The following is a 23747-nucleotide window of genomic DNA, read 5'->3' as shown; positions in this document are numbered from 1 at the left end:
AATTATCACCACCAGTATTCATCAGAACATTTTCATCTTCCCCAACTGGAATGTGTATCCATTAACCAATGATTTCCCATTCCCTCCTTCCCCCAGCAACTACCATTCTACTTTTTGACTCTATAAATCTGACTACTCTAGACACCTCATATAAGTGGAATCATACAATATTTGTTCTTTTGTTACTGGCTTATTTTCACTTAGCATAATGTCCCCCGAATTTATCATGTTGTATCATGTATCAGAATTTCCTTCCTTTTAAGGCTGAATAATATTCCACTGTATGTATATATTTTGTTTACCCATTAATAAATTAAGGGACGCTTTTTGGCCATTGTTAATAATGCTGCTATGAATGTGGGTGAACAAACTCCTGTTCCAGTCCCTACTTTCATTTCTTTTTTTGGGGAGTGGGGTGGGGTGGGGACAGCGATGTTAAAAAATATTTTTACCCTAATGTAGATTTAGTTTATTTGAATTATATTTTACTCCCCATCAACTAGAAACAAAATAGATGCTATATCTAGCAACTTGTATAAATATATCAGAACTGAGTTAACATTTCAAAGTATATTTTAATAACTGAATTAAATATACTTTAAATTTTAATATGTTGAACATGAAAACTGTATGAGCAGTCAACTATTCAAAATACTTAATTCCTAAAATGAAACTTCATGTATTTCAATTTTTCAAAAAAATAATTTAAACATATATCCTGCAAATTCTCTAAATTTCTGTAGTATTCAGTGAATTATCATTGAAAAATTAAATTCCAGGCTACGAATTATTAAAAGGCACCTTCTAAAACAATGAAAATACATATGAAGGGCCCAGGAAGTCCTGTTTCAAAAGGAGCTAGACTTCTCAGGCTTAAAAATATTTTCCCATTAACATACAGCATAGGAAAGATAGTCAATAATATTGTAATAATTTTGCATGGTAACGGATGGTTACTAGACTTATTGTGGTGATCACACTGTAAGGTCTATATATATCAAATCACTATGCTGTACACATGAAACTAATATAACCACAAGAATGTGTTCGTTCTTATTGTTTTGAATCCCCTCTCTGTCACGCACACCACCCTTCATTGCATACACTTAACTTTCAAGTATACCTACTTTTAGCAATGGCTGCCATACAGAAGTCACTTGAAATCCAATGTTCGCTGAGCTAAAGTTTGTAAAACAAAACGAATCAAACGGCATTATCATTAACTGCTAACACTGAGGAATCTAAATTTGCAGTTTGAAATTGTTAGGTTATGAAACCCAGGCTAGTGTTTATCAAAATATACTTATAGGTAGATCTTCCTGTAAAATCTTCATAAATATTAACCTTATTTAGTCCTCATAACAATCTTATTAGATACATTTATTACATTTATCCTCTACCCTCACCGCACCCCCAGCCCCCTGCCCCATGGCCCAATTCACAGATGAGGAAATAGAAGTTTAAATTTCCCAAGATCACAGTGCTAATAAATTGTGAAGCCAGGCTTCAGAGTCAGCAGTCTGGGTCCAGCTCTCATGCTTTTATTCATCCAGTTAAATTAGTATGGGGCAATGAAATGTTTTGCTATGGTGTGAACATGAAGAGAGTAAGATGAGTCCAGTGGAGAAGAAAAATAAGGATAAATGAACTTCCCATTTCATATACAACAATAACAAAATTTTTTAAAAATCAAAGATCGAACGAAAAAATCAAAGTGAGACAGTTGTTCAGAATGTGAGAATATTTATCCAGGGAAAGAGGAAGAAATGGTCATTTCCACCTCATGGCCAAAAAAGTAAGCAAAACCTAGACTGGCTATCAATTCAAAGCTATAAATAAACTCATAGCTTTGTTCTCTTCTCCTGAAGATTCTAAAGTCACTTTAAAAAGGCAAATTTTACTTGTTACATGGAAGAAAGTGATATATTTCAATGGTCTTTAAATGTGCACGGATTCTAGGAAGTCTTTGCATATAGGCTTCAATATTATCAAATTTCTATTTCACAAAATGTACCTGAAATGGAGTATCAAACTGTTTTCAAAGGTGGCAGAAGTTTGCAGCAACACTTACACAACCACCTCATGGGGATTTGTCATGTGGATTAACTTTGATACCTTAATGATTATAAGTGATACTCTGTTGAGATATTGATAAATGGCACTAAATCTAGAAATCAGTTTGGAAAGAACCAAAATGTTTGAGTGTATTCCTGAACAAAATATCTCTATTTATATCTTTTTTAAAGTCTCATTTTCTAATTGTTTTTGATGTATAGAAACGCAATACATTTATGTGTACTGACTTAATACACAATAATTTTGTAAATTTTTATTCTCTTATCCCTGCTTCTTGCTTTACTACACTGGCTGGGATTCCAGTACACTGTCAAATAAGCTGCTGGTCTTTAATGGTGAAACACTGGCAGTATTCTTTGTAAATATAACTTTTTCTACAGATTTTTTTATGGTCATCCTTTAGAGATTAAGGAAGTTTCCTCTTTTCCTAGTTTTCTAAGAGTTTTAATGGTATAAAATCTACAAAACAATCTTGGCATTCCTGGAATAATCCTTATTAGCTGACAATGTATACTTTTTATATATTGCTAGACTAATATTTTGCAGAAGATTTTTTATGTTCTTTAATTGTCTTTAATTGTCCTCTTTCACACTTCTCTTGCCATGTTTTTGTATTAAGGTTATGCTAACTTTGTAAAATTTAGTTAGGGAGTGTTCTCTCTCTAAGCTAAAGAAAAATTAGCTCCATTTTCTTATAGCCAATAATTATATTTATCATCATATTTTTTCCCTAAAGGTTTTTGTGTTCTGCTGTTTTCTGCTATTCTTTCCCTCGATTTTAACTCTTTTAAAAACACTTTCTAGTAGTAGCTGTTCCAATGAGGCAAAGAAATGGATAATATCTCACAACTGCCTACTGCACAGAAACTAATATAACGAGTCTTGAATGAACAGTATCTTAGAGTTTATAAATTTAACATTCAGTGTCAACAATTAGAGGACAAATGAAGAGGTCTATCCTTGAAATAAGGTACAATGGGAACACTACCCATCTCTCAGGGTTGCTCTGAGAATGAAGTAAAATAAGCACGATCTAATACAAATCTGAAATTCAAGCTGAAAGGATGTTTGCTGCAAGAAGGAGTATTGGCCACTGGTAACAAAATTCTACCTCCAAGCTTTAAATCTGGCCTTGAATGACTAGTTTCTATGAAAGCTTGGCAAGCTCCCTGGGAGACTTGTTATCATGAACATGGGAATGGGAGTGGTGCTGCTCCTTCATAAACCAACTTGGAATCTGAGCCAGCTTAGAGCCCTTGAATAGTTCCTTCCCCTCTCCCCTGGGGATATGAACCTACTTATGGCCACTGCAGCTGTATCTCAGAGAGTATTTTAGGATTTTAATTTCACCCTTCTTTTTGAACTCTCTTACTCTATCTAGCCTGATACTTCTAGATTTTGTTGTTACCTTCTATCTGAATTTCTGGTTTCCGTCCAGTTGCCTTATGCCTGGATTCTCCCTCGAATTTTGAGGGATTTGGTTATATGTTTTATTTCACTTGTAAATCACCCTCAGCTTCATACTTAGAAACATATAAATCACCTACCTGATCCCTACACTAAATTCAAGCTTCTACTTGGCGAGAAAGGGGAAAAAAGAGAATGATACACAGAAGGCATTGAACGGTCAGGCAAATTGGCTGACTAGTTTCCTCGTTAGAAGGGAGGTCAGTCACCAGTCGGAGTGCCACTAGGTCCACTGGGGACCCTGGGGTAGCTTATAACTTAAAAAGATCTGAAGCCTCATATATGCTTACTGGGCTTACTGGCAGTAAGCAAAATCACAATTCTGCTTGTATTACAGGGTGACAGGCCACTTAAAACAAGGACAAGCCACTTGAAATGCCTTAATTCTAAACAGGAAATAACCCAGGATTGGCTGGGTCCAAGTACGTCCCTATTTATTATGTTTCATTTTACACTTTTCCCCTCCTTGAGAATAGCTTGTTTTGGAATTATCAGGAGACATGAGCATGGCAAATTTCTGAGCACTGGGAAGCTTTGTAGACCTTGTACTAATGCAATGGACGTTTACAGTGAGACTAAAACTCATCCCTGTCCAACTAGCTACCATCACTGATAAGTACGTAAGGATTTTACATTTACATGGGAAATCTGCCCCAGAGGTCTGAGAGGTGCTTTAAGGAACATTATGTATTTACGCTGTTTCCTTACTATCTTTTAGTGCTGAAGCTCACTAGAAATAATCAATTCCATTGCTTGGAGGTCCTCTCCTCCATCTTCTCATCATGTTAACAGCATATTTATGAGTTTCAGTGGTTATCATCAGGGAGGTGTTCTTAGGTCTGGAAGCCAAGAAATTATAACCTTTGAAGAACTGACTAGACCAGTACTTAATGTCTAAGGCCTATATTTTGGCCAAATGGGTATATATGTTGTCTCTCAGGGCTTAATTATCTGTTTTTGCATTTTACTCTCAAGATTCCTCTGCCTTTTGTAGCATACTAGTGTGGAGAATCTCAGCTCTGTCAACCTTAATCAGTGACAATTTAGGAACTGTTCTTACTGCTGCTCCTTCTGTCCTCTTCTACTAGTTTTGACAAAATTTGGGGGTAGGCGAAGGTTACAAGCCAATATAGATCTGTCAGATAGAGAAGTGCTATCTTACTTTCTTTTGCAAAGTCTGGTTAAGTTTAAGAATGTGTCCTGCCCTTCAGGTCTTATTATGCCACCTTTTAACGTTTTAATATTTAATGAATTATTTCTTATTAGCATCCTCTACCCCAAAATGGGGTATCAGGATAGCATAATGAAGTACATCGCTCCCAGACATGACAACAAACCTTTATCTGAATGATTTTGAGCTAGGTACTATTTAATCAATTCCATGTAAAATTAGTTTATGTACTATAAGTTTGGTGTCGAATCTGAAAATTATCTTAGACAGTTACTGTACTATTAAGAATATGTGTGGTTCTATGACCCCTGAAACTACAGGTAAAGTTTTAGAAAAAGAATCCCAAAACAATTAACAACAGTGGACTGGTAACTAACTCTCTTCTAAAAAAATAGAGGTTCTTGAATTAAGATATCTGTTACATATTAATTTTATGCTTCTCAAAGCTTACCACACAGCCAATTTAGAATAGCTGCAGTACCTTAACTTCTACAGAGGTATTTGGAAAGCTAAAGGAATGCTTCTCTCTTGCATCCGATTTGTGGTACGATGGATATCTCCAATGCTGCAGTAAGGTATTTCTGTCACAAAAGGAACCAACTGGACCTTAACATACCTATACCTGATTCTGTAAATGCTCATTCTGTCCCAAACTTCACTTCTGTATGATTAACACTCTAGGCTATAGACAGAAATTTCTTTGTTCTCCTAATTTCAATTTCTTTTTTTCCATTTTGGCATTGTATACAATCCAGATTACAATTCTGGTAGCAGACTTTTTATTTATTCCTGGCCTGGGGACCTGCCGCCTTCACTTTGGCATTAAGGATTATTCTTAGTACTGTCACCTACCCAGTGCAGGTTCCAGAGAATTTTGTCAAGATCTCACATTTCTAAAAAAATACCCTGAATCCTTATTGAAGGTAGACTTAGAGATACCAGAGAAGGGAGAGGGTTAGAATTTTTATCTGTGAATATAGCAAGATGCCAAGGCTGCCAGCTTTCCCTAGTAGATCTGTAAAAAGAGTACCAAGATTATTATAATAATGTTAATTGAAGAAACTGGGAGATATACATATTTCCCTTCACCCAAAACACACATATATACCTCTTCCTCAGGACACGAGACTAGCCCTTTCCCCACTTTTAAAAAGACAAATATCAAGATTAAAAAGAAAAATGAAATAGAGAAAATTAATTAAGTCCATGTACACATTTTCATGTTGATGGAAAAAGAGTCCATTTTTTGAGTGAGGAAGCTGAATTAGGTTAGGAAATGTCATCTATATATCTTTTAGCAGTCTTGGGGCTGGAAAATTTCTTAGAATAAAGCTTACTAGAATGTTCACTGGTAGGCTCCCAGGAGTTATTAGGGAACAATAAGAAAACCTTTAGGTCTCTCATAGGAGACACATGAATTTATAACTATAAAGAATTTTAAGCTCCAATTAATTAGACTGGCCCTTCTAACCCAAAGATTAACCCAAGAAAAGCTATCAAACTCTCAATCCTTATAAACTACAGCTCCAAGAATAAGCTATAAAATTAATTAATTAATTAATAACAATTGGCTTATGGGGCTTCAACTACTTCATATCATTATTTTCTTGTAACTATTTTCTACATGAGATATTAAGTCACCCAGAAAATAAGAAATTATTTCCTAAGTTATAAAATCAAGGTTATTACAATATCAAGGTCTGAAAAAAATCAAGTGCCCCTGTTCCAAGTGAGGAAAAAATGTCGACTATCATTTATTTTAAAAATCAGAACACATAACATATAAACAATGACTACTGTCTAAATTTAACAATGTATTAGGTCTTATCCTCCCCACCTTACCCCACACTTTTTTTTAAAAAAAAAATTCAATAACTGGTCTGTGGGATAGTATAAAGAACCAATGCATGAATTAGGAAGACTGGATTCTAGTTCCCACTCTGACACTATCTCACTCTGAGACATTAGGGAAGTCATTTTTCCTTCCTGAACCTCAGCTTCCTTATCTCTAATACAAAGTTTTGGGTTCAACAGCACTTGAATTCCATCTAGCATACAGGTGTCTTAATTTTAAATATAAGTATAAAGTAGCTAAGAAGGACTAAAAGAGAGTCAACTAGAATGGAAACAAAGTACTAATTTATTCCTTCCAAAATGTTCTTTGGATTCTTGGGCCTTCTTCTTATTAAATCTATCCAGGCTCTAACCTTTCTTTTCTCTGCCAGTTACCTTTTTCCTTGGTTCCTTTATATGTCGTTACCTTCTATTTTGGCCTTTTGTTCATAAACTTTTTTGAAAGACAATAAATTTCAAATTCCTTCCTTGTTATGACATTCTGCCAGCTTACAGAACAGACTGAAAGTGACCCAAATTTGCATATAGATATTAAACATTCTCAAAATAATAGGCTCTTCCATTAGACCAGTTTTGAGATGTAACCCCTTAAAAATGTTTATTTGGTTAAGGAGTAAAATTTAAGTTACTTAAATTGAGCCAATTTTATCCTACAGTTTATTTAATAAAGCAGTATGAGAAAAAAAATCACAAAAGCATATGACTTGAAAGGATCATACTACAATTTCAACTGTTTCTATAGATATTATTTTGAAAGAGGTATTTTATCAACCAATAAAACCACAGAATTGCATGATAAGCAGCATACAAGTGTACTCCTTGTATTTATCAATCCTTTCTTCATATATATAGTACTTTTTTAGTAGGGATACTGAAGGAATTATGGCATTTATGAGATGTCAGTATAATATTCCTTAACAAGGCTCATTATCTCTCTTTACATAGATCATGTAACAAGCCAGCCATCCTTTATTAAAATGACCAGCTTGTCTATCAACAGTTTGGTTATCTACATAAACTGCCATCTCCACCACTTCCTTTTCCTCTGGTTACCAGCTGCCTCCCTTTAGCTATACTCATCTGTCAGTAAACGTTTGAAGAAATACCACTCTACTCCTAGAAAATGTGCAACTAACACTTGTCAGTTGTGCTTAATACATTTCTTGGCCTCAACAAACCAACATTTTTGTCAAGGCTTCTTAAAACATGAAAATTTTACCTTTTGTAGGCGTGCATAACAAGAAATTGAATAATTATTTCAAAGAAAGATGTAAATGCCTAAGAAATAAAAACATTTTAACATATTAACAGATTAGAAGTCAGTTTTAATTCTTTTAGACTTTGGCCAAATCACTTGACTGCTGAGTCTGTTTCTTATTTGAAAACATAAGGTAACTGGCCTAAGGTTTGTTAAAGTTTCTTTAAATTCTAAATTCATGAGCTTTTTTATAAATTGGTATTCAGCATTTTAAATGTAATACAATTAATGAATATATAATTTATCATTAATAAATTAATGTTCTAACAGGGGTCTTTTTTTAATCTTAAATTAAGTGTTATATAATGTGGGGTAGATTTTAAGCTTCAGAAATCAGGCAAATGTAGGTATCAATAATTAGGAAAGACTTTGTAAAGGAGTCAGAACTTTAGAGTTAGATATGATTTCCAAAAGCAGGGGAAAAATCCTTCGGTTTAGGAGAATGATGCATATAAAAGTATGATAGTGAGAAAGAACCAAAGCAAAGGGTGCATAGTGAAAAGGAGGAAATGAATTGGGGAGAGAGGATTAGACAAATGAGAAATTTAAAAACTGTCAACTGATGGTCATTGGAGCCAACTCGATGCCAATAGGAATCCTCAATTTGGGATGCAGTGAAGAAGGAAACTTCATTCAGTGCAAACAGCTCAACAGTCATACAGCAAGGCAGCATGGCTATGGAACAGCTGAATAGTGTTACAGTTCGACTATGAGGCGGTCTTGGGGAAGGTCCCTCTCCGATTAGATAGCCCCACTCTAGGTGTTTCACCTCCAGCTGGGGAGGAGACACAGTCTTCAGCCTTCGGAGCAAAAAGGGAGCTGACCTACATAGACAGAAGCCTACATAGACAGAAGCCTCTGGCCCGGACCCCTGATTGGTCTGTCCTCATGCAAATGAGGATTTCAAATCCTTGCAGAATGATTGGTCCTAAAGGCACTGTCCTGATTGGTCAGAATGAGACTGCTCTGATTGGTCAGTGAGAGCCATTGGGAGATATAGCTGTGCAGCTCAGATTGGGCAGGGAAAGTCTCAATCCTATTGCTTGAAATAGGACTCTAGGAACTCCACTATAAGGGCTGGCTCACATGGCAGAAACACAGTGTAGGAAGGCAGTTCGTGCAGGAGGCAGGCAGCTTAATGCAGGCTTCTCCCTAAAGTGCATTTATGAGAAAGGCCCTTGTATAGAAATGTCTGCTAGGCTTGGTTCCTGTCTGACCCACCGTTCCCCCATACCTCTTTGAGCCTGGTTGGCCACCAGGAGCCCTTCTTAGTAGGCATATTCTTTCTCAGGGTCAAATTTCTGTTCAATAATACATAGAAAACCTAATTGTAGTTCTTTACACATGGAATAGATAGAATGATGCAGTTATTTGGATAGCTGCATACAAGCCTATGCTGACTTGGATTGACATTAAAATCAATGGCAATGATGACTTAAGTAGAGCACAATAACTTGGTAACTCATGTGCTGCTGAAGAATTCTATGTGCTTAAATGTTAAGATTTTCAAAAACAAACCTCAAAGAGGCACACATTTCACCTTGCTACATGGAGGTATGTCAAACACAGTTAAGAAAGTAGAAAATTAACAAAGAATGACGAGAGCATTAATATTGCAAAACATACAAACCACATCCTTCAGTTAACAGCAAATCTTGACTACATTTAAAAGTATGTAGTAGATTACTAATTTTCTCCAAATTAGTAACATATGTAACTTTCTACTATGTAAAAGAAAGATAATCTTTATTTACTGGCTGTTTCAGTTAACAAATATTTTGACTTATAAGTCTTCTTTTAAAGACAGAGTAGCAAACAAGTGAACACTGTGGACTCTTGTTTTCTTTTAGAGACAATTTCTACAATAGGTCTGAAAAGTGTTTTTAGGTGAAACTGACAAAGACAACAATGTACTGACGCTGTATGCCAAATAATGCAACTGGAGAAGAGAAGAATGGAGGGAAAGGGAATAGAGGCAAATTCTTGATACTTGATTTGAGAAAAATCTGATAGCTAGTTTTGGTAGTCTACATGTCTAGTGTTATCTCTGGTATAAATAATCTGAGGTGAGGAAGAAAGCAAGCATCTAAGAACATCCTTCCAAATGTCATCAATTGGATTACTAAATATTATCCTACATGCCACTTTAGCAAGCAATATTAAATTCATCTAATGTTTTTTGGCATTGCATATAATTTTAAACTTTTGAAGAAGTCTGTTTCACAGTATACATATTTTATTTAAATAAAATAAAGGAACAGTAGAAAGAGCACCAGCCCAGGAAACAAAGGTTCTACTTATGATTCTATTTAAAATGAATTCTTAAGCCCGTAACAGCCTCGGTTTTAATGTGAGAACACTGAACTATAAGATCTAGAGCTTTCCCAGCAAGAATATTTTATTATACTCATTTCTCTCTCTCTTCTATAATCTGCTTGGAGTTTGGGAGCATCTTACTCTATATTCATAATTTCATTGTATAACTAGACATGGTTCTCTTCTTTTTTTCTCTACAGAAAGAGAAATCTTACATACATTTTATTAAAATTACCAAGAATATAAAAAGACTCTAAAAACACATTTCTAAAGAAAAACAAAAGTTAAACCTGTGGGAGTGTTACTAAAAACAAATCAAAACAGTATCAAATAGCAGGTAGTTTTCATTGACCTCAAAATCTTAGAGTCGAAATACAAAATTGCAGAATAAGACAACAGAAGGAACATTTTGTGTGAGTAAACAATTATTTGAAGAAGTGTGAATTTCTTTCATTCATACATTCTCCTAACCTACAATTTCTTTTCTATGTAGCCTACAAGGTGATCTCCTGTTTAAGAACTCCTTGATAGCTTTCTTCTGTACCTGTAATAAAACCTAACTTCTCCACAAGTCCTTAAAGTCCTTGAATAATCTGGCCTTTGCTTACTCTTCCAAACTTATCGTGTTATTCTCCTGTTTCATCACTATAGTTGTGGTCTCCTTCACTATCTCTCCGCTTCTTGAAAATATGAAAGCTGTTTCCACATCAAGGGTTCTCTTTCTACCTAACTTCTAGCTATTTCAGTCTCAAATGCCACTTTGTCAGCACAATCTTGTGGACTCCAAATCTAAATTAGGTTATTCTTTCTCACAGTATTCAGTTCCTTTAGTATAGTTGCAAATTGTGATCCCTGCTATGTGTTAATTATTCACCTATGAGCTTATTTGATTAATGCCTACTGTCTTTACTATGAGGTTAGTGACCACGTGTTTTCTTCAGCAGTAGATAGGTAGTGCCTGATCAATAATAATCTACTAACCAAATGAAAAAGAATAAAGAAAATAAAAACCTGCAGTTATACTTAAAGATCTGACAAAATATAAATGAAGATAATGCTAGATATAATCAAAATAGGTTTTGTTTTGTTGTTCTGAACCAAATTAACAACACTAATGTATGTAATTTATAGTTTGATCTTTCTGGAAACCAAGCTAATTAACAAAATGTGTTTACTGTAATCTATGCATAAAAAACACCTTCTGATATAATCCCCAAGAGAGGCAATAAACAGACCATTAAATTGAGAATAATTATCATAAGTACAATTTACTAATTGGAGATATGTTTTATCTGGTTTATGCCAATTAACTGCGGCATAACTTTATTATAACTTTATAATCCAGTCATTTTCTGGATTATAAAGTTATAATACTGTATTTTAATATATTAAGTTATATTATGAGCACCCTTTGATAAGGCTGAAAAATCCTTTTTTAAAAGAGTTATTTCGATGGTAACAAAAAGAAAGCTGAAAAGCTTCCCAATCGATTGATTTGGGAGGCTATTTTTCAGAGCCTAGCATTCATGAATTATTTTGAAGAGATTAATTTTTGTATTGGCAAAACTGAACATTCTCTTATGTTTGAGAGTCTGAGAGTTTCTTTTGGGATGAAATGTGTATTCTCGAAGTATTTGTTTTTAAATGATTTGGGCATTTAAAATAAATGAGTGATTTGCTCCTGTAGCCCCCAACCATACTGTCCCTAACTGTTAAGTGAAAATGACCTAATAACACCACAAAAGCAATTTTATTTTTAGAAGTGCCCTGCCTTGCCATCAACTGCAGTTGCTGAAGACCTCAGCTGGTGAAGCCTATCCTCAAACCTAAAAGTAGACTACCCAGTGACTGGGATACGTAAATACCAAGAAACCAAGTTCTCTCCTTCTTCTCCATTGTTAGCATTAACATCAGGGAATATTAGTGAATGCCATGCTAACCATCTCCACAGCCTTCGGGACTCAGGGGAAGAGAATGTTGGCAATAATGGTGACTGTAGGACCCTGAACATTGATATATTTTTTTCTATATTACTCTCATTACTTTCCAGTGCCATCACATACAGAAACAGAACTTCAGACTTTAAAGAGAATGACATGGACCCTAGCTCAGTTCTTCACTTTGGTAGAAATCCCCCCAAATGAGTTACCCACGTGTTGATTAAAGATGTAATGTTATAGTGGGTTGGCCAATATTTACATTTCTGTAAGCAAATGAGTTTGTGCATACAGGATAATATTCCCCAACTAGGACAAGGTAGGGCAGTAAGCAAAGTTACAAAATACTATTAGAGCAATTTAATTTCTATTTCTGAAAACATTTAGATTTACAATGGCTTTCAGCAAATTTAAAAATAAGCCATTAATAAATAAAATCCAAAGTATCAAATAAATTAACAAAAAGAAATAGCTTGTGAATTAATGCTATCTATTTTTCAGAGTTGTTTCAGTTTATCAGTCACTTTATCAATTTCTTAAAAGTTTGGGTATAAGAACCCCTAGAAATCAATTTGCAGCAAACAAAATATGAAAGAACTTTCTAATATGGGGAAAATACATCATTAATTTTTTAAAAAATAAAATGTTCAACTAATAACGACTTAAGCTTATTACGAAACAGTAGTTATGTACTATGTTTCATATATAAAGTTACTTCATGAGTCTTTTTTCACAAAGGTGGCTTGAGAATTGATGCTAGTCTACAATAAAGTTCTTACTATTTGGCAAATTGAGAAGGCTAAGGCCAAAGTTTTGGGTTTAATAAATTTAAAAGTTTGCCTTTTATTCGTAGATTATGTCTTTTATACTTTTTCTAACATTAAAATATATCTTTTCAAGAAAAATGAAACAAAAAATTTAAAAATGGTAATAGAGACTAAGTTTTAATTTTTCTGATTTTACTGGGCAAAACTTAAATTGGTAGCCTCTTACTAGTCTTCCCTTTTTTGGGAAAATTTGATCAGTCCTGCCACATCAAAAGTTTTAGAATTACTAGGCTTTGGAACTAGACATAAGTGCAATCAAATTATAACTTAGTTACACTCCAGTATGTGGCTTTAGACACTGCTTCTCTGAGCCTCAATTTCTTTCTTATCTGTAAACTGCAGAGTTGTTGGGGACATTAAATGAAACATCACCTACATTCCTGGCATATCAGATGCCAAAAAAAAAGGATATTCTTTAACTTGGAATAGGCAAGCATGTAAATGAACCCTAAAAGTCAAGTAATCAAATCCCAACTGCCTTTTCACTCTTGAGAAGTCTCACTTCCTCCACACATATTATGGAGGGTTCCTATGCCTCTAGCATCTTCAGAGAGACCCTGCCTAATCGGTTATCTTCTCTATATATGTTTCTTGTATCTTTAGCTTCTCCAGCTCTACTGGTTCATCTCTTCTATTTATAAACATATTCAAGGCTAACAAAACAAAACAAAACAAAACAAAAGTATACCCACATTCTAACTATTATCTGTGAGTATCCTTCAGAATCAAACTTCCCACTATTCCCCATTGAGCTTTAAATGAATTGTGATCTAACATCTGTCATCAAATTGTTCATCCATTTAAGATGACTGATGACCTTGTATAATTTAAAGTGCACTGATATTTCTCAGTCTTCAATTTACAAGATGACTTTGTGGCGTTAAATATCATTGTCCTTTCCTTCCTTCTTGAAACTAACTTTTAACCTTGGATTTTCTGGTGACCTCTTCAAAGGTTTTATTTAGTTGTTTAATTAATCTAAAATAACAGATTGACCACCTGTTGTCTTCCTCTTATCTATGAACTCAAATCCATGGTTTTAACTACCACTTTGATCTTCTTCTGCATGCCTGCCTTTTTATCTCAACCATACCGAACATGGCTTTAACCACTACATATACACTAATGATGCTTCAATCTAAAAACTTAAAATCTCTAGCACAGACATCTTCCTTAAGCTGTAAACCCTGAAAATCTCCATTTGTATTCCCCCCTCACCCCACCATTCTTCTCATTTAATCAAGGCCTATCTCCTAATACCTCTCTCCAGGTCCTTAGCCACATCTTAGTCTCAGCTACTTTCCATTCAATGGTATAAAATCACTCATTAATAGCTATCTCATAGCCCTCTAATCCACACTCTACACTGCTGATAGGTGGCTTCCAATGGGCCTCTAAGCCCTCTTGAATAAATCTAAAATTCTTTAGCATGTCATACATGATTCCTCTACCCTCTCTGCTTCCTGGTCTCTGGCCTATTTCTAAGTGCTTCCCTATTCATTCATCTACTGAACATACTGTTTCTCAATAAGGGATTCTTTCTTGTTTCCATGCTTTTGTGCACTGTTCCCTTCTCTGTTGGTAAAATCTTCCTTCCTACAAATAAATGAAACAACTTTTAATGTTTCTTTTTTTTTTTTAAAGTCTCTGTTTAAGTTTTACTTCTTCCTCTAGGGGAAAACAAACAAACAACCCAAAAAACCAATTTAGATAATTTCTTCAGTGAAATTTTGTGTGTGTGCACATATGCATGTTTTAGGTCATGAAACAAAATGTTTTTCTTATGGATTCCAACAAAAACTGAAAGCCATTATCCTAGCGGACTGCATCAGAATTTCCTTAATGTATTATTTTAAAAAGTCCTCCTCATTCCTATTAACTTTACTACCCTAAATATTAATAAAAGTGATATTAAGGTCAGTTAAAAAAAATGAACAAAATATAACCAGCAGTGTGTAAGATGTAAGCATGCCAGACCAAGTTAATGAATGGCATTATTTTCTTGTTGCACTGATGTACAGAGAGTAATTTTTACTTTTGGGGGCAGGGATGACAGAGCAAGAGAGTGAAAAATTCAGTACACCAAGCAGGGTACTAATCAGAAACAAAATATCTAGGTCACAATCTATGGATGGTATTTCTGGAAAAAGTTTATTAAAGGAATTATTTCAATTGATTTTAATTTTCAAGACATATTTAAGGTCAACCTAAATTTAGTCACCAAACAAGTTTATTGTGATTAATAAACTGATATCTTCTATTTTTTCCCAGAGGCACATCCTTTACTTCAGGTTTGTTAGGACTGGAAAGGAGAATTGACCACATCAGGTTAATGAGGTTATTTCAACCCCCTTTCTTTTTCATCTGGACCTACATTAAGCATATGCTTATTTTTTCACTATTATTCTTTTAATGTGACATCCTAAAAAATAAATCTTAGTTAAATACTCCAAGATGGCCAGAATGAAAAGAATTTCTTTAGTAGCATGTATTTTTAAGTGTAAAGATCTCTAAATCTACTACCAATTCTAATATTAGTTCCTTAGATGCTGTGAGAAACTGCATGAGGGAAAATTGAAAACAAAGTCATAACTAAAATATTGTGTCTTAATGATTTTGCAAAGAACATGATCTAACAATATAACATAAGCCATTTAGTTTTGCTTTTTATAATTTAGAGTCAATTTTCACAATACTGCAGAAAGAAAAAAAAGGGGAACATAGTGAAAATAGAACCAAATGTAATCATATTTGATCCAAATTCTTTGACTTTATGCCATTTAACACCTTTGATTCTAAGTGCAAGATACATATATCTACTGCCTCCATCACAAAGATGTGTGGTGCTTAATGATCTAATGCCTACAATACAATGTCAAGCTCTAGCATATAGACACTATAAATACAAAACAACTTTCTCAACAAATCTGCACAAAATAATTTTCAGGTTTAAAGGTAGTTTATAAATGACTATATGTTAATGAGATATATAATTACACTGACTGGTTCTTCTTATTAATACTTCAGAAAGGGTGGGATAAAATTTGTCAACTAATGACATTATTATATACTGTGATAAATGCTATGAAAATAAAGTACAGAGTGCTACATGAGAACTAGGTGGGGGACAGGAGGTAGACGCTTTCACTTATTATCTCCTTTAATCTTAATAATACTTTTCTCAGGTTATCACCTTTTTACACATGAGGAAATCAAGGCTTCAGGTTGTTAAAGTCAATTAACTTGTCCAAGTTCACACAACTTAAGTGGGAGAGCCAGGAACACAGGTTTAACTTAAAGACTATATTCTATATTCTGTCCACTCTTCCAAGATTTTGCTAATGTATGCATGGTAATCCCCTCAGTGTAGAACTCTGCTCATTCTCTCCTCAAAGAGGCCAACCCTAACCACACTATTTAACAGGTCCAACTGCCTTTCAATTTCTCCTTCTCCTCTACTCTTTCTTTAAAAGTATTTATCATTTTCTATCATATTAGGTATTTTATTTATTTATTATGCATTTTTATGGTCCTCAGCTGCTAAGCTCTAGGAAGTCAGGGATCTTTGTTTACAGATGTACCCCAAAGTTTGGAATATTGACTGATATACAGAAGACTGCCCATTTTTCCTTTTTCCACTTTTCACCTTTACCTATATGCAAGAACTTGTTTAACCATTCTCGCTTTTAATGCCCAAGAAAACAAAATAGTTAGGACCTATCTCTGAGCCAAATTAACATTAAAATAATATTTAAATTCAGTCTGAAACTGTGTTTAAAAAATTAGGGTCATAAGTATCATTTAAAATTTTCTATCCAGAATAAAAAGTAATGAAAAGACAATGTAAAATAAATTGAAATGTGGAGCATGCAAATGATGATAGAAAATCCGTATTTAAGAGTGCCTGCTCACTTTCTATGTCTTAGAGGCTGAACGCAAGGCACATGAAACAGGAATCAGAGTACTTTAAAACAGTAGTTCTCAAACCTTATGGGTTTATAAAAAAGTTAATTTTTTTTTTAAAGTTGGAATGACAGAGTTGACAAATTGTAATTTTGCCACAAAGAGATATTACAAACTAAATAAATCTACCATCACTATAATTTCATCAGAACACATTAACATAAAATGATAATTTCATTTTAAAGGGTAGTAATTGTTATTGAGCAAATTTAAGATTTACAAACACCTTATTAAATAAAAATAGTTCTATGTGAATTTAAGACCTAAATGTGAAAAAATAAAACTTTTAATTTAAAAGAAGCTGTAACAGGATCCATAACCTCAAGAAAAAGAAAATTTCCTTTAAAGAGAAAAAAAAGCACAATCATAAAAGAATAAATCTAGCATTCAAATTTAAAACTTTTAGTCATAAAAGGCATATTTAAAGTGAAAAGGCATGCTAAAGACTAGAAAGGTATTTGTAAAGCCTACCAAGTGTTGTTATCCCAAATACATAAAAAGCATTTACAAATCAGTTAAGATGAACACAATAAAAAAGCTAAATAAGCAATTCATAGAAAAGGAACATAAATGGCTAAAAAATATGTGAAAGTGTTTTCAATTACAAGACTAACTGGGAAAATGCCCATGAAAACCTCAGTGAAGTACCACATTCTATTACTCAGAATGGCAAAACTTAAGAACATCTAAAGTATTTGGAAGGTGGAAAAATAGACCTTCTCATCCATTCAACTTTTGTAAACACACACTTTGGAGTGAAATCTGGTAGTTATTTAATAAAGCTGAAGAAGCAGCATCAATCTTGTGTTCTAGCAAGCTACTACTAGATTTATATCCCAGGGCAAACTTCCTCCAATGTTGACTTTTAGTTGTTATAATGGGGCACTACTGAACAGATGCCAGGGATGCCAAGCACTCTTGGTGCCTATAGATAGATAATGCTGCCCCATGTCTCATGTCTTTTGAATATTCTGCTGGACACTCACTTAGGGAACAGGGGAAACAAATAAGGTCAGATATTTATAAACAGAATTTAACACAAAATATATTTGTGTTGTTTTAATGTAGATAAAGATTTTAAAGAATGCAACCACTGTGTAAGGAGATTTTTTTTTTTTGTTTCAACTTTTATTTTTGTTTCAACTTTACTGAAAATAGTTCATTATTTTCAGAAACTCATTTAATGACAACAGTGCCACTACTGGTATTTGAATGGCCCAATTCAACACACCTGTTTTAAACTTCATTAGCAGCTGTCCTATTCATGGTGATACTACACATTGGTGCAAAGTATCTGACTACTATTTCTTTAGCAGTGTTTCTTAGACTTTAACGCGCACACAAATTCAGCATCTGAGTTAGTAGGGTAGGTCCTGAGCTTCTGATTTCTAACATGCTCCAAGAATTCTGATGTTACTGGTCTACTACCACACTTGGTATCAAGATGTAGTGGGGCTGAGCTCTAGCATTTACACAGTGATATATATTACTTTGTTATAAATTATTTCTTATATTTTAGTGGGAACATTACTTTCTTTAAAACATGAATTTAAGCTTATTAGAATAAATTTCATTTTAGAACAGTATTGGGGAAGTTGCAAAATATTTCTATAAAAATGAGATATATGATCAAGAACTACTGCCCTAAAGGAAGTCTTGCACATGCGCCTAAGTAAACATATACAAGCATATTCCCTACAGTACTGCTTAATAAGCAAATAATTGGAAACAACTAAAATGACCAAGAGAGACCTGATTTAGTTACATAATGGACCACATACCATAGTGCTGTAAAAATAAAGAAACTAGAACTACCTGAAGAAACAAAGATAAATCTTGGCGAATTGAGTAAAAAAAGCAATTTACAAATACAAACATATTTAAATAGTCTTAAAACAGTCAAAGAAAAACTATATAATGTTCATGTACATAAAGGTATGTAGTAAAGTATCAACATATTGATAGGAAGCACAGCAGTTTGGGGTTAGAGGTGTGCAATGGGAAAAAGAGGGCATAGAATTTAAGAGGGGTATATATAAAGTACTACAAAGAAGCTTCATTTTGTTTTGTAGTTTTATTTCTTCATTTGGTAATGGATGCATAGACATCGATTGTATTATATGTTGCCAACAGTTACATTGCTATATCATTTCTCATTACACCTGAATTGGCAGAAAACTGTTGGGACTAGAGAGGCATTTGGAAACCACTGTTCCAGCCAAGCAAAGGATTTAGGACTAGATGTCAGAAAACCCAGTCCTTAAAGTCTCAGTTCTACCTCTTACAAATTGTGTGGCTTTAGGCAATTCAAATATTTTAACCTCTCTGGGCTTTATTTCATCTGTAAAAAAGTCATAAAACATCACTTTTCTCCTCCAACTCACAAGGCTGAGTTTAAGAGGCATATAGGGCAATATATGTGACAATTTTTTAACAGAATAGGAAAGGTAGGAGTAATTTTTGAGAATTAAGATGTATTCAAAATAAAACCTACCAGTAAATAAAACAAATTAATGTCACTTTCTTTCTTGTCATCAATGATTCTAAAGATATAACACCAATCTTAATATGGGAAAACTTTATCGACTCCTAAATGGCATATAGATAGGTACGCTATTATAACTGTTTCTTTATGCTAATTCTTCATCAAGAAATTGAAATTCATAATACTGAAACAAAGTACTCTTATTTAACTAAAACAAATAATGTCATATAACCGAAGTAACTGTTGGTTCTCATTGCCCTTTCTATAAGATGAGCAGGTGGCACATTTTATTAGCACTATACTACAGATGGAGAAACTGACTCAGGTGTGGGATAGCTTGTCTGGAGTTGTAGATCATCAGTGACAAAACTTGGAACAGATACTAATTGCCTAGTTCTGTGTCCATTAGCTATTCAAAACGTTATTTTGCCATCATGCTTTATGGTAATTTTATCTGTCACAGGAAAACAGAAAATTCTTTGTCAGATATCATTTATAGACATTTCAAAATGGGTAAAGATACTCAAGGAAACAAGCCACTAATCAACTACAGTACCGTTCAGCGAGAGACAAAATTAAAACTGCCTAGCCTGCTAAAAATCTAATCCCATCCTTGCCAATTAACCTTATTCAATTAACCTTATTAATACTAGAGTAGGAGAAAAGAGAGGTCAAAATATGGGTGAGGATGCTATTCATTTCCTCCTGGATCTCAAATAATATTGCAATTATTGCATAACAGGAATTTTATGTTTTTTATTAGTGGAAACATAGCTATCTCCACTGTTCTTTAAGTAGCCCACCACCCCTACTCCCAAAATAAAAATTTACCACCAAGCGGAGAGTTGAGCAGTCTTAAATCAGACCATTGGAATTAGGATAGCTATCAAAACACGGGAATGATTAGATATTAGATATGTCACCCAAATAAGTTTATGCTATAAACATATGAAAAGACACACTCTTTATGAAGAAAAGTTCGTTTTAAGTCTCTTTGTAAATGTAAACAGGTAGTTCAAAATGATGACACAAGATATCCAAAATTCTTTTTATTAATTGGGACCTTTAAAGAAAATCAGTGACTCATCTTGCGAATCAAGTATTATATATTACAAAAAGTATTAAACTGAACTACCTTTTCATAAACAGTGAAAATTTAAAGGTCACCCTCTCTGTATTCCGTTATTCATCCTCTTGTTTACCAAATCCACCTCACACTGACTTAAATCAAAGCATCGTTTTTAAAAAAAAATCGTGTCGTGGCACTGGCAGAAATCTCACCATGGATTACCATGAACATTCTTTTTTTAAAAGAAGGGGGGTTCAACTCTCTTTTCAAAAGCCCTGCACAACAACACAATCTAACTTGACAGAACTTTCATTTCGAGATTTAAAAAAAAAAAAATCCAAACATAAACTGTAATTTTCCAATTCAAAATTCCTGACAAGTCTACCCCGGAACTCGAAAACAGGTGAGATTAAAGTTCAACCACCTAGAGAAAAAAGAACCTTACGACCGGCCGGAATACACAAATCACCAAGCACCGGACAGATTTGATCTCAAATCGAGGCTGGCACATGAGGGCATTCAGGAGAAAGATTTCAGGCACCACAAATCTCAGTGAGTCGGATGGGGGGGGGGGGAATATGAACCTGACCCCATCTTTCGGTCCACAGGGAGAAAAGCAAAGGAAGTGAAATGAGACCCTTCTCGGCAAGGTCCCAAAACCTTTCCCAGACCGTCTGTTCGTCCCTTCTCCGCCCCCAGGTTCCCGGAGCCTCACCGACCACAAGGATCCCATTACCTTTCCCCCTTCACGAAAGCACTGGAGAATCCTTTCCAAAAGGCAGACCCGATCGGGAGTGGCTTCCCCGCCTTTCCCCAGAGTCGAGTGGGATCCCGGTCGCCAACAACAAAGACGCCTCCCACTCCCCTCCCCCCGCCCGGCCCCGTTTCGTCCCTCCCGCGCTGCGGCTCCCGGCCTAGCACCCCCTTCCTCCAGCCGCAGCGGCCCAGCCCCACGCGGCGCCACGCACCTGCACCTGAGGGGCCGCAGCAGAGGTGTCAGGCAGAAAGGGCCGGGAGAGAACCTCTGCCTACGCGATGTCCTGCACAAGGCGCGATCCGCGCTGCCGCCGCCGCTGCCGGACTCTCCCGGCCTGCGGGCGGGTCCGGCCGAGCAGGAGAGACGAGGGCTGCAGTCCCCGGCGCCGGGACGAGGAAGGACGGCAGCGCCGGAGAGGACCGGCTCGCACACCCAGAGTCTCGCTTCCTCGCGTCGGCCCTGCTGCTCCTCACCGGGTCGCGTTCTGCTGACTAACGGCCCCGGCGCGAGGCGCTGGATCTGCCCCCGCCGCCGTCGCCGCCGCCGCCGGCTGCTCTCGGGCCTTAGGTCCCGCGCGGCCGTGGTCGCAGCCGCTGCTGCTGCCGCCGCCGCCGCCGCCGCCGCCGCCACCACCACCTCCCTTTCTGGCACTGCAGACACCACCCAGACCCAGCTAGGTCTTTCTTCTCTTTGATCCTTTCTCTGCTCCTTCTCAACTTGCTAGCCGCGGGACTAGCTCTGGTGGCAGGAGGGAAGCTGGAAGGAAATCGAAGGAGTCCAGTAGTAGACTCGCTAAGCCAGGAGTTGGTCACTGACTGGAGGAAGGTGCCAAAGCTGACCCGGGCTCCAGCCTGAGAGCAGGCTGGGGGAGGGACGCAACCCAGCTCAGCCTGACTTCCACCAATCAGAAGCCGCCTAGCGGAGTCGGGCCCCAGGAGAGGTTGAGCTGAATCGGCAGGAGGCGGGGATTGCGGAAAAGAAGAGCCAATAGAAGTAAAAATTTTCCGCCCCTCTGCTTTGATGGACTGCTACATTCGGATCAATGGGGGAATTCTCGCTTCGAAGAAAGAGGGATTTATACTCGGGGTTGAGGAGAGAAGCTGCGTGGAGGAGTAGGGGTTGAGGCTGAGTGGCGTGGGCGAGCCTTTCGGTCGCTGCGGGCGGGACGGGTGTTCTTTGACCTCCGCGCGGAGTCACGTGGGCTTACGGAGGAGGGGTCGGAAAGTCTGGGAAAGTTCCTTCCGGGTCAGTGATAGGGGCGTCAGCTCTGCGAGGTAGTTCCTGGCGTCTTAAGTCTTCCCTGCATCTTCTTGTCCCAGAGCGTGGTGATTGTGATTTCGTCGATGAGCTCCCAGAAAGGGAACGTGGCTCGTTCCAGGCCTCAGCGGCACCAGAATACATTTAGCTTCAAAAATGACAAGTTTGATAAGAGTGTTAAGACCAAGGTAGGAACCTGCCTGTTGTCCTAAACCTGACTCCAGGAAGGAATGGTTCAATGGAGGGGGAAGAGGAAATGAGACTAGTTGGTGAGGGTGAGTGTGGACCGCAGCCCAGAGCTACTTTTGGCAACCCTTTCTAAAATGATACTCCCACGCCCTTTCTTTGACCTGCCTGTGTTGTCTCCTCGTAAATATATTTGGCGGTCGGTGCTTAACTCATTGCACAAAAGTGAATGGGACCCTCATCGAACCTAAAATGCAAATAGGGAAATTGAGTCGTTGAACGCTTCCTTCTGGATCACATTTGCAGTGGGAAAACGAGGATTATGGCAAGAGGTACTCGAATTTTGTACTAAGTTCATGCAGCCACTATTTCATTTTGGGAAACCCCAGCCCACAGGTTTGTAGGGAGAATGTGAAAGATTAAGCGCTCTTTAGACTCAATGTCCTCACCAACACAATGGGAGCATGCCTCTTGTAAAATAGTTTTGAGGATCAAATTGTTTGATTAATGTAACAATGCTCGTTTTGCGTTTTGTAAGTGATTTACTTCTTTAGGATTTTTGTAAGCTGGAAGAAAATTCAGACTGCCTAGATATCAGATGAACCCGATATTCACATAAACTGGTGTTCAAATTTATAAGGTGTATGGCTTAAATGAGTTATTTAATATATTTAATTTCTGTGAGCCTTACTTTGGTCTCAAGTAAGAAACCTGGAAGGATTGTTGTGAGGCTAAACTGAATGATGTAAAAAGGGGTCTAGATCATGTGTCCAATAAGTGATTAAATTCTCAACATTGAGAATTTAATGTCAAAAGCAAATAGTTTATGGCAACCTGTGGTCTCCTTTCCTTTTTGCTTCCTTCACTACCTATATTTAATGAGCATGTTCTATGTACAAGGCCCTATGCTAAAGTGCATAAAGTATTAAAGCGTTGACTCTGCCTTCAAGGAGCTTATAGTTCCCTGAGTCATTGGACAATAAGCAAGCACAAAGATATATAATTATGAATTATCATAAATTCTGGTAAGGGAAACGAGTTCAGTAAAGAAGAATAAAGAGGAATATTTTCAGTTAGGTGCTCAGGAGACCTCTTCTTTCCCTTGCTTAGGTTCAGATTCAGAA

The 23747-nt window shown here is 36.3% G+C and overlaps 1 protein-coding gene across 2 annotated transcripts in view; it reads right to left on the bottom strand.

The window, feature by feature from the left end:
* ABHD17B (abhydrolase domain containing 17B, depalmitoylase) overlaps nt 1-21520 on the bottom strand; it is a 45502-nt gene extending 23982 nt beyond the window's left edge. The window contains exon 1 of one of the 2 annotated variants that reach the window (XM_016150059.2): nt 21392-21520. The gene's annotated coding sequence lies outside the window, so the exon portion shown is untranslated. Of the gene's footprint in view, nt 1-21159; nt 21250-21391 lie in introns of those variants that run through there. The other variant, XM_036238496.1, reaches the window with a different exon arrangement.
* Nucleotides 21521-23747: the final 2227 nt, after the last annotated feature.

Source organism: Rousettus aegyptiacus, unplaced genomic scaffold (assembly GCF_014176215.1).
Source record: "Rousettus aegyptiacus isolate mRouAeg1 unplaced genomic scaffold, mRouAeg1.p scaffold_m13_p_3, whole genome shotgun sequence".
Taxonomy (NCBI): Eukaryota; Metazoa; Chordata; class Mammalia; order Chiroptera; family Pteropodidae; genus Rousettus; species Rousettus aegyptiacus.
This window is presented reverse-complemented; position numbering and strand designations above follow the sequence as displayed.